Genomic DNA, 9603 nt, shown 5'->3' on the forward strand with positions numbered 1-9603 from the left:
GTTTGCTGTATTTTCCCCATTCTATCATCCAACTTCTTTATATCATCTTTCACTTGGTAAAGTCAACTGGGCTGAAATCCTCTCTTTTGTAACATCTTTGCTGTCTTTCCAGTTACTTTTTCCTTTTCCTTCTCCAGTTTTTCCCTCACCTTTCTCTCCAGCCCAGCTCCTCTTTTGTCCTCTATTGTCCTCTCGTTCTTGTCGGGACTAAGAAAGAATTGTATGGAGGATGCCAGGATCTGTATGCTTTTGTTTATGTGGGTCAGAGAAGTTTCTCTATATAAGAATTGTGAGGGGGATATAGATAGAAACTAGTCAATGATGCTGATATTTTACCTTATGAAATGATGCTTGGATTACCACTCTTGGAAATTCCACAATATAAAACAAAACTAAATATTTTCTTTTGTACAGAACTGTATATCTGGGCTCTCCTCTTTCTTATCTTACCTCAGAAACAAACCACTATGATGTGGTGATTAGTTCTGATAAAACGTTGACATGGGAAAAAGGTAGCCAAACTTTTAATCTGATCAACCTGACTTGAACACAGTAATCCTAGGACCATGATGGTGAATCTCTGGCACATGTGTCACAGGTGGCACGCAGAGCCATATCTGCCAGCAGAGCAGCCCTCAGCTCCAGCACACATGATTTTCCAGCAGCCAGTTGATATCCGGCCTTCCGGAGGACTGGGAGAGGCCATTTTTGCCCTCCCCAGGCTTCAGGAAAGCCTCCAGAGCCTGGGGAGGGTGAACACTCCCCCCATGTGGGGGTCATGCATGCATGCACAGGGGGCTGTGAATGCATGTGCAGGTGTGTGGGGGGTGTCGTGTATGCATCTGCAGGTGTGGGAGGGTCATGCACACATGCACAGATGGGTGGATATGCATGCATGTGCCATACCGCATGCACAAACAATTTTGGCACATCTTTAGAAAAAGGTTAGCCATCACTGTCCTGGGAGATAGTAATATCATAATCCTTGAAGATATAGGATGTTTCAATTTAATGCAATGGTTATAATTTTCTTATGGGCAGAACTAATAGGAGGAGAATATGATACAATGATTAATCTGAAAAACCATATATTGCAGGCAGGGTTCTTTTCTTTACCTAACATAACCTTTCAGCTTGCGCTCAATCCAGACAAGACCGAGTGGCTGGTGTGTTTCCCTCCCAAAAATTGGCTAAGTATTCCATCACTCAGGCTGGGGGGTGAAATTCTATGCCCCTCAGACAGGGTTCGCAATTTGGGAGTCCTCCTGGACCCACAGATGACCTTAGAACATCATTTGTCGGCTGTGACCAGGGGGGCATTTGCCCAGGTTTGCCTGGTGCACCAATTGCGTCCCTACCTGAACCGGGAGGCACTCTCAACAGTCACTCATGCCCTTGTGACCTCAAGACTGGACTATTACAATGCGCTCTACATGGGGCAGCCCTTAAAGAGCATTCGGACACTTCAGCTCGTCCAGAATGCAGCCGCGCGAGCGATTGTGGGTGCACCTCGGTACACCCACGTTACACCTATCCTCCATGAGCTGCACTGGCTACCGATTGGTCTCCAGATACGCTTCAAGGTGCTAGTCGTCACTTATAAAGCCCTTCATGGTATTGGACCTGGGTACTTGAGAGACCACCTGCTGCCAATTACCTCCCAAAGGCCCATAGATCCCACAGATTAGGCCTCCTCCGGGTTCCATCTACTGGCCAATGTCATCTGGCTACTACCTGGGGGAAGGCCTTCTCTGTGGCTGCTCTGGCTCTTTGGAATGAACTCCCCACAGAGATTCGGACCCTCACCACTCTCCAGGCTTTCCGCAAAGCCATTAAAACCTGGCTGTGCCGGCAGGCCTGGGGTTGATGAGTTCCCTTCCCCTCTCGAATCATGTGATTGTTGATTGTCTTTTTAAATTACCTTTGTACCTTGTTTGTTGTATTTCCTTCTTGTTTACCCCCCCCCCCTTGGGTTTGTTAGCCGCCCTGAATCCCCCTGGGAGTAGGGCGGCATATAAATACAATAAACCTTCAACCTTCAATTAACCTGGCACAACCTAGTAACCCATTTGAAAATGGGTTATGGATGGATGTGGGTAATGAAATTCTTAACTGGCATGCTACAGATGGCTTATATTAGATATGTGGGAAAGTTCCCTACGTGCAATTGCCTAGCCGTTGGTATAGATAATGTTTTTTGTTTTTCCTGCTATCCATACAACAAGGTGACTGACTGGGTATACCTGTTCATGTGGAATCAGGCCACAGATGTACAATGAGTGGCCTCTAGAAATCAGGTATATGGACCAGCCACCTGGGCAGAAAATGGAATGTGTGGTTATAGAACTCCCATTTATATGTTGAATGGACTTATAAGGTTACAGCCTGTGTTTGAAATAATAACTAATGAAACTGCCATTGTTTTAACTTTAATGGCTAATTGCTTTACACTTTTTGTCAGAACAGAAAGAGGTGTGTCTTGTATATTTTACCTCACAAATTATTGTTTACAGATAGATGGTCCAGAAAAAGTAATTGAGGAGATTGCTGCCAGGATGGGGAAAACTGCCCATGTCCTGGTGAAGACTTGGATTGAGGCAATTAACTTCAACTGGTTTGGCAGTATCTTCTCTCTTAGGTTTCTAGTGTTTTTAGCCTTTGTAGATTTCCTTCTCTTGTTTCATCCCTCTGATCCAGCATATGGTTACAGCCCCCATCACAGGGATGGCAGTCTTAGCCTTCTCAGAGTCCATTGACACCATCACCCCCATTAGACCAGAAAAATACATGATCCTTAAATGCTCTCCTAGTTCACCATTGACAGGAAGCATCCTGTCATAAAAAAAGGGAGGAAAATAAAAGGCCACATTGATACAAATCAATCTAACCATTGCTCTTTACTTCTCATTTCTCTGCTCTTTCTTCTGTGGATGATTATCTTATGTGCACTATTGCAGGCTAACTCTGCCCACAGGTGGAATTTGATCATGACCAGCTCAGGGTTGTCTCAGCTTTCAAGCCTTTTGAGGTTGGTAAAATGAGGACCCCGACTGTTAGGAGCAATATGTTAACATTGCAAACTGCTCAAAGAATGTAAACATTGTAAACTGCTCAAAGAATGCTGTGAAGCACTATGGGGAGATATATCAGTTCTGCTACTTTCCTTCCTCAACTGCTTATCCCTCTGTTTCCTAGCTATGATAATGTGCAGTAATTTATTTTAGGAACTGGAGAATGATAGCCAGGCCTTATAATCTGATTTTCCAGCAGAAGCAGAATATATTCCGTACTGTGACTCTGACCAAAAACATTAATCACAAATATCTGAGTGATTTCATAAAACCAACTCATTATCTATAAAAGTGGCCACTATCTATATTGTTGCCATGGTTTTTTGCAATTCTATGATATCAGGTATCATGGTAAACTGATGTCACAGCAGTGGCATTATCCTGCAGCCTCCCTATGGAATAACATGGTTGCTTGGTAACTGCATAGACACACCTCAACTATTGGCTGCAATGTTCCAAGCAGCCTTCATTTGTGTAAAGCGAGCAAGAGGGGATGGGCATCATGCGATGTGTTGCCCCCTTTGCGATCCAAATTTTCCTGATTGGAATGCTGGTATATTTTGAAAGTTTGGATGGATTCGTACTTCCATGCCCAGCCTCAAACATTTATTGCAAAAGGAATACCAATTCTCCCAGTTATTACAATACTCATATTCGGGAGACAATTGGTAATTCCATTGAATTTCTTAGGTCATCAATTTTAAAATTATGGAGTAGATTAACTAAATCAAATCCTCATGAATATTTGGATGAAACTCATGAAAATCTGCTGAAAAAACTGTACAAATCATCCAATGTCCTACAAGTGGAATCTAAAGCAGAAATAACCAAAAAAGAAAAGACTCAAGAGTTGGAACTCCAAAAGAATTTAACTACAGAAATTGTGGGTGTTTCTATGGGCATCAGCTTGAGATCTAAAAGCTATCTAGAGTTAAAGAATGATCAGAATATGGTAAAGAAAAATCATTGGCTTCAGAAAAATCAAAGAAAAAAAGACTTAGTTGTTAGATTTCAAACAAAAAGGCAAGGATTAGCAAAAACCACAGGATATCTTGCAGAATATCAAGTAAAACATAATTCATACGCAATGGCTGAAAAGTGTTGGAAGCTTGCACGATGGCAAACACCTCTGGCTACCAAAGCAAAAATTGCAGAAAAAACAGAGAAAACTCATGAGTTGAAGATCCAAAAGAAAGTGGCCGCAGAAATTTCAGAGGCTTCTGGTGAAATCATCCTGAGGACCATAAGCCTGGAATACTTAAATAGCCATCAAAAAATAGCACAAGAGGTTCATGTCGTTGGGAAAAATACAAAAGAAGACTTCTTTCTTCAATTGGTAACAAAAAGACGAAGGCTTGAAAGAACTAAAGCAATACATAGGGGAGAGCAAATAAAACCAGCTTTACATAAAATGGATGAAAAATGGAGGAAGGTAGCAAGGCGACTCCTCCCTCTGAAGAATAACAAATGGCCACAGGTTGCTACCAAACCAAAATTAACAGAAAATAAAGAGAAAACTCATGAGTTGGAGATCCAAAAGGAAATGGCCACAGAAATTTCAGAGGCTTCTGATGAAATTACCCTCAGGACTATAAACCTGGAATGCGTAAATAGTCATAAAAAAATAATACAAGATGTTCATGGGAAAAATACAAGAGAAGAAGACTTCTTCCTTCAGTTGGTAACAAAAAAGCGAAGACTTAAAACACCTAAAGGAACACGTACAGAGGAGCAAGCAAAACCAGCTTCAAATAAAATGGAGGGAAAATGGAGGAAGATGACAAGGCGACTAGTTCCTCTGAGGAATAACAAGAAGCTTGTTTCAGACATTTCAGAAGCTCTGAAGGTTAAGAGGTGGCCCAATGTGAATCTCAAAGAAAAAATAAGAGGAAATAAAGAAAAAACTTATGAGTTTGAGATTCCAAAGGAAGTTACTGGAGAAATTTCGGAAGCTGTGAAGCTTAAGAGGTGGCCGAAGGTGACTTTCAACAAAAAACTAAGAGGAAACAAAGAGAAAACTCAGGAACTGGAGATTCAAAAGGTGGTGAATACAGAGTTTAATATGGGGCCGAAAGTGACTCTAAAAGGAAAAATAAGAGGAAAGAAGGAGGAAACTGAGATTCAAAACAAATTGCCTCCAGGAATTTCAGAAGCTTCTGGTGAAATCAGTCTGAGTGCTAAAATCCCTATAGAAAGGCTAAAGAGCCACCACACAATGGTACAGGAAGATCATGAGCTTGGGGAAAAAACAGGTGAAGAAGATTTTTTTGCTAGGTTGCTGACAAAAGGCAAACAATTTGCAAAAACTCCTGTTAGACTTTCAGCAGAGCGAGGAAAACGGGCTTCACATTCCGTGGCTGAAAAAACAGAGAAGCCTGCAGTGTTGCTAGATTCTCAGCAGGTTTCTTCCGATAAGAGGCTTCCTCAAGCATCCATTCACTCTTTACACAAACGCTCAATTTTACACCTTCCAACAGAGCTGCCTCCTTTGACTACTACTACTATAGTGGATGATGGTAGTGAAGAAGAGCCTGGTAAAGTCATCTTCATACTCAAACCTGGCAACAGATCAGCAAGGCAAAATCATGGAAAACACCTTGTAATCAGACAACAGACAAAAAAGAAAAATCCTCAGAACGAACAGATTGCAGAGAAACTTTTGGAACAGGAACTTGAGTCTAAGAAAGCAAGAGAGGAAAATCTTCTCAGGCACTTAAACTCCAGAATTAATACCGAGGAGTCTGAAACGATGAATGAACCATTGCCTGATAAAACATTGTCCAATGAAGCAGATTGGGAGTATCAGGAACAAACCATGTCTGCTACCCCTTCATCTGACATTTTGTCAAGCTCCGAAAACTATCTTCTTCAGGCCAATGTCTTTGAAGCTGAGGTGCAAAAACAGTTGGCACACCTGATCCTTAAAGAGCCTCTGAGGATCCTAATTGCCCAGTTGATCCGTATTATAAAAGTGAACTGCAGAGAACTGACTACCCAGACGTCTTGTGGTCTTCTCATCTCTAGAATAGGGCTTGCAATGAGACTCTTCAATAAGAGAAAACCCATCCAGAAACCATCTGATTGGTTGAAACCCTACTTGTTGGTGGCTAAAAATGAAACAAATATGATTTCAGAAAGCTCCAGAACAATGGAGAAACCTTCTGATGAGGTATAATCAACCTAGATAAATAATCTTATCAGGTGTGCAAATGGAAGTATTACAAGATTTGGTTACCTAGATGTCTTCCCTTTTTCCCCCAGAAGGCCCAATTGATGCAAATTCAAATAGTTATTTCAATTTGTGATTGATGCAAATTCAAATTGTGATCCAAATTGTGTATTAATTTTTGTAAAGACAATTACTCTTTTTGAGTAAAAACCTTGTTAAATTGTTTATTGTAATGTGCATGTGTCAAGACCTCTTCTCTGCCTTTCATGGTATTGGACCTGGGTACTTGAGAGACCGCCTGCTGCCAATTACCTCCACCAGACCGATTAGATCCCACAGAGTAGGCCTCCTCCGAATTCCATCCGCCGGCCAGTGTCGACTGGCGACTACCCGGAGGAGGGCCTTCTCTGTGGCTGCTCCGACCCTCTGGAACGAACTCCCCGTGGAGATTCGCACCCTCACCACCCTCCAGGCCTTCCGCAAAGCCCTTAAAACCTGGCTGTTCTGACAGGCCTGGGGCTAAACAACCGTTGCCCCTATCTCGAATGGTATGATTGTTGCGCTTTTAAATTATGTATTGTTTTGTGTTGGTGTCAAATTGTCTGTATCCCCTTTCCCTTGCTCAACTTGTGAGCCGCCCTGAGTCCCCCTCGGGGAAAAGGGCGGCATACAAATGAAATAAATGAAAAATGAATGAATGCCTGATTCCCATCTCTATATACCAGGATAAGTGACATGTAAGCGTTTTACAAATTGTGATCAGCATCTGGGGAAAGCCACATATAGCACAAATGAAAGTAACTGAAACCTGAAAATGGGAAAAACCAAATGATGTTTATTAGTATTAAATCAGAAATTTCAGATATGATTAATAAAAATGGATCAGTAAAATTGTTGTTGCTTTTAAAGGGTAGGTGTTCCTGAATTACTCTTTTTAAGAAAAAGAGCCCTTATGTTAAAATATACAAAGGCCCATCTTCCACTTTACTTCTCTTTGTTTAACCGTGCAGATAAAGCAGTATGGGAATGGCTTCCATTGGAGGTTGGCTGTTTCAGTGGCAACAGTGATGGCGGTTATTATTGTAGTAATTATTTTGATTAAGGTAAGCTAAAATATTTATCTAGAGATCCTTATATTAATTTATTTACACGTTATATTTCAAAGTTCAATAATGAAAAGATAAACTTCTTCAAACTCTCAATCTACTGCTTTAGTGAAGAGCCAGCATTTCCTTGAACACTGTAACTCAGAAACCACATTACTGCAATCAGGATATTTAATATAGTATAATATAATGTTTAATATAAATATTAATGTTTATATTAAATATCAATGTAAATATTAATATTTAATATATTATATTAATATATAATATATTCAATATATTAATATAATATATCGAACCTCAAAAAAGGGTAAGATTGATTTTTGTAAAATTATTGGTGAGGGAAATAAATCATGACTAAATGTGTGTATTAAGCTTGGATTCATTCCATCTTCAATTCTGAGAGGGAACGTCTGGTTGGTATGCTTGATTTGTTCCATAAGACCTTCTTATGAGGTTTACCAAGACCATGTTGGAGACCCCACACCTTTTTATAAGCAGAAGATGAAAAAAAAGTTTCTTATTGAGAAGCAGAGAAAAAACATTGTTCTCTGTGATAGTCATTGATTCTTTTTCCTCACTTTGAAAAATATATACATTCATTCCTCACATCTCTCACAACTACATCTCTCTTTTTGGATTCAACAGATCTGTTCTCATCAACCTGCCAAAGGAGAAGAAGAAACCCCTCCTGTAAAACGGTAACTCTTGCCTGGAGATTCTTAGTTATTTGCAACACTCTACTGTGAAAATCCTGTGCATGAGAAACAGTCTCAATATTAGGTGGTAATGCACTTATAAGTTTCACTCTTAAAAAGCAAATTTTAGTTCACAAGATGCTGCATCTAAAAGTTGAAAACATTGAAAATATTGCCAAATAGTCTGATTTTTTTGCTGGCTGAATTTGTATGTTCAGCATTGGCTTCCTGCTACATTCCTCAATTGATGTCATATCCTTTTTTCCCTTCTCCTCTTGGCAACTTTCAATTATTTTCAGTGCTAAACAAATATTAAAGTTCAGATTTCCAGGACGACATGCATACTTACGAAGCCAAAAATAAGTAAAACCCCAAACAGCTCTGTAGTTACCTGCAGCATGAACTCTTAAAACTTTGGAGACAATTGCAGGTGTGGGTTTCAGTATAAGAGACAATTTATTCTGCTGCTTGGTTATAGTTTGTACATCCATGGAAGATTCTTGTGACTCAAAAGCCTTTTAAGTCCATTTTGAGAAACAGAAGTATATACATCTTTCATTAAATGATAAGCATTTGTATACTCCTCCAGTACAGAAATGTATGCCATATTTGGTTTTAACATTGTCAAAAGGGTTTTATCCAGTCTAGGATCTTACTATTTTTCTCTTAAATTGTTTTCTTTAAGGACATTTCTGGATAGTCAGAAGGAAGATACACCTGAAAAAAAGGTATATAAATGCAGAAACAATCACTGTGATCCAGCTAGATTCAATTTTCTTATTGGTTCTGAAAAACATGACTCCACATTCCCATAAGTATTATAATAAATAAATAATAAATAAATAAATAATAACAACATCAGCAACTATGATAATGATTGTTAAGATGGAGAAGATAACAAAATACAAAGTCCTACAAATAGAAATAGAACAATGATGGCAAAAGCAAGCAAGGATAGTACAATAGTAATAGGAATCTTGGGTGCAGTCACAAAACAACTGGAGCACCACTTGAACACCATCATTGGCATTGACAAATTTGCCATTAGTCAATTGCAGAAGGCAGCTTTACTTGGAACTGCTTCCATCCTGTGACAATATCTGTAACACTGTCAAACATCCAGATTTGCCGATCCCAGGTCCTTGGTTAGGATTCAATAGGTAGATGAAAATGTCAAAACCAGTCTAAAGATCTGGCTGACAGTAATAGTAATAGTAATAGTAGTAGTAGTAGTAGTAGTACTACTACTACTACTACTACTACTACTACTAATAATAATAATAATAATAATAATAATAATAATAGTAATGATGATGATGATGTATATATATATAGTGTAGGCACTTGGCTCACAACACATTTGATATAACAATAGTTGAAAAGAAAAAAGTTTGGTTTATTGACTTTGCAATACCTGGTGATGCGCAAATTGAAGATAAGCAGCAAGAAAAAAAATCACAAAGTACCAGGACTTGCAAATTGAAGCTGAGCGACTGTGGAAAAAGAAATTGTGTGTTATCCCAATTGCAATTGGAGCCCTTGGAGCAATATCTAAAGGG

Source organism: Thamnophis elegans, chromosome Z (genome assembly GCF_009769535.1).
Source record: "Thamnophis elegans isolate rThaEle1 chromosome Z, rThaEle1.pri, whole genome shotgun sequence".
NCBI classification, from domain to species: Eukaryota; Metazoa; Chordata; class Lepidosauria; order Squamata; family Colubridae; genus Thamnophis; species Thamnophis elegans.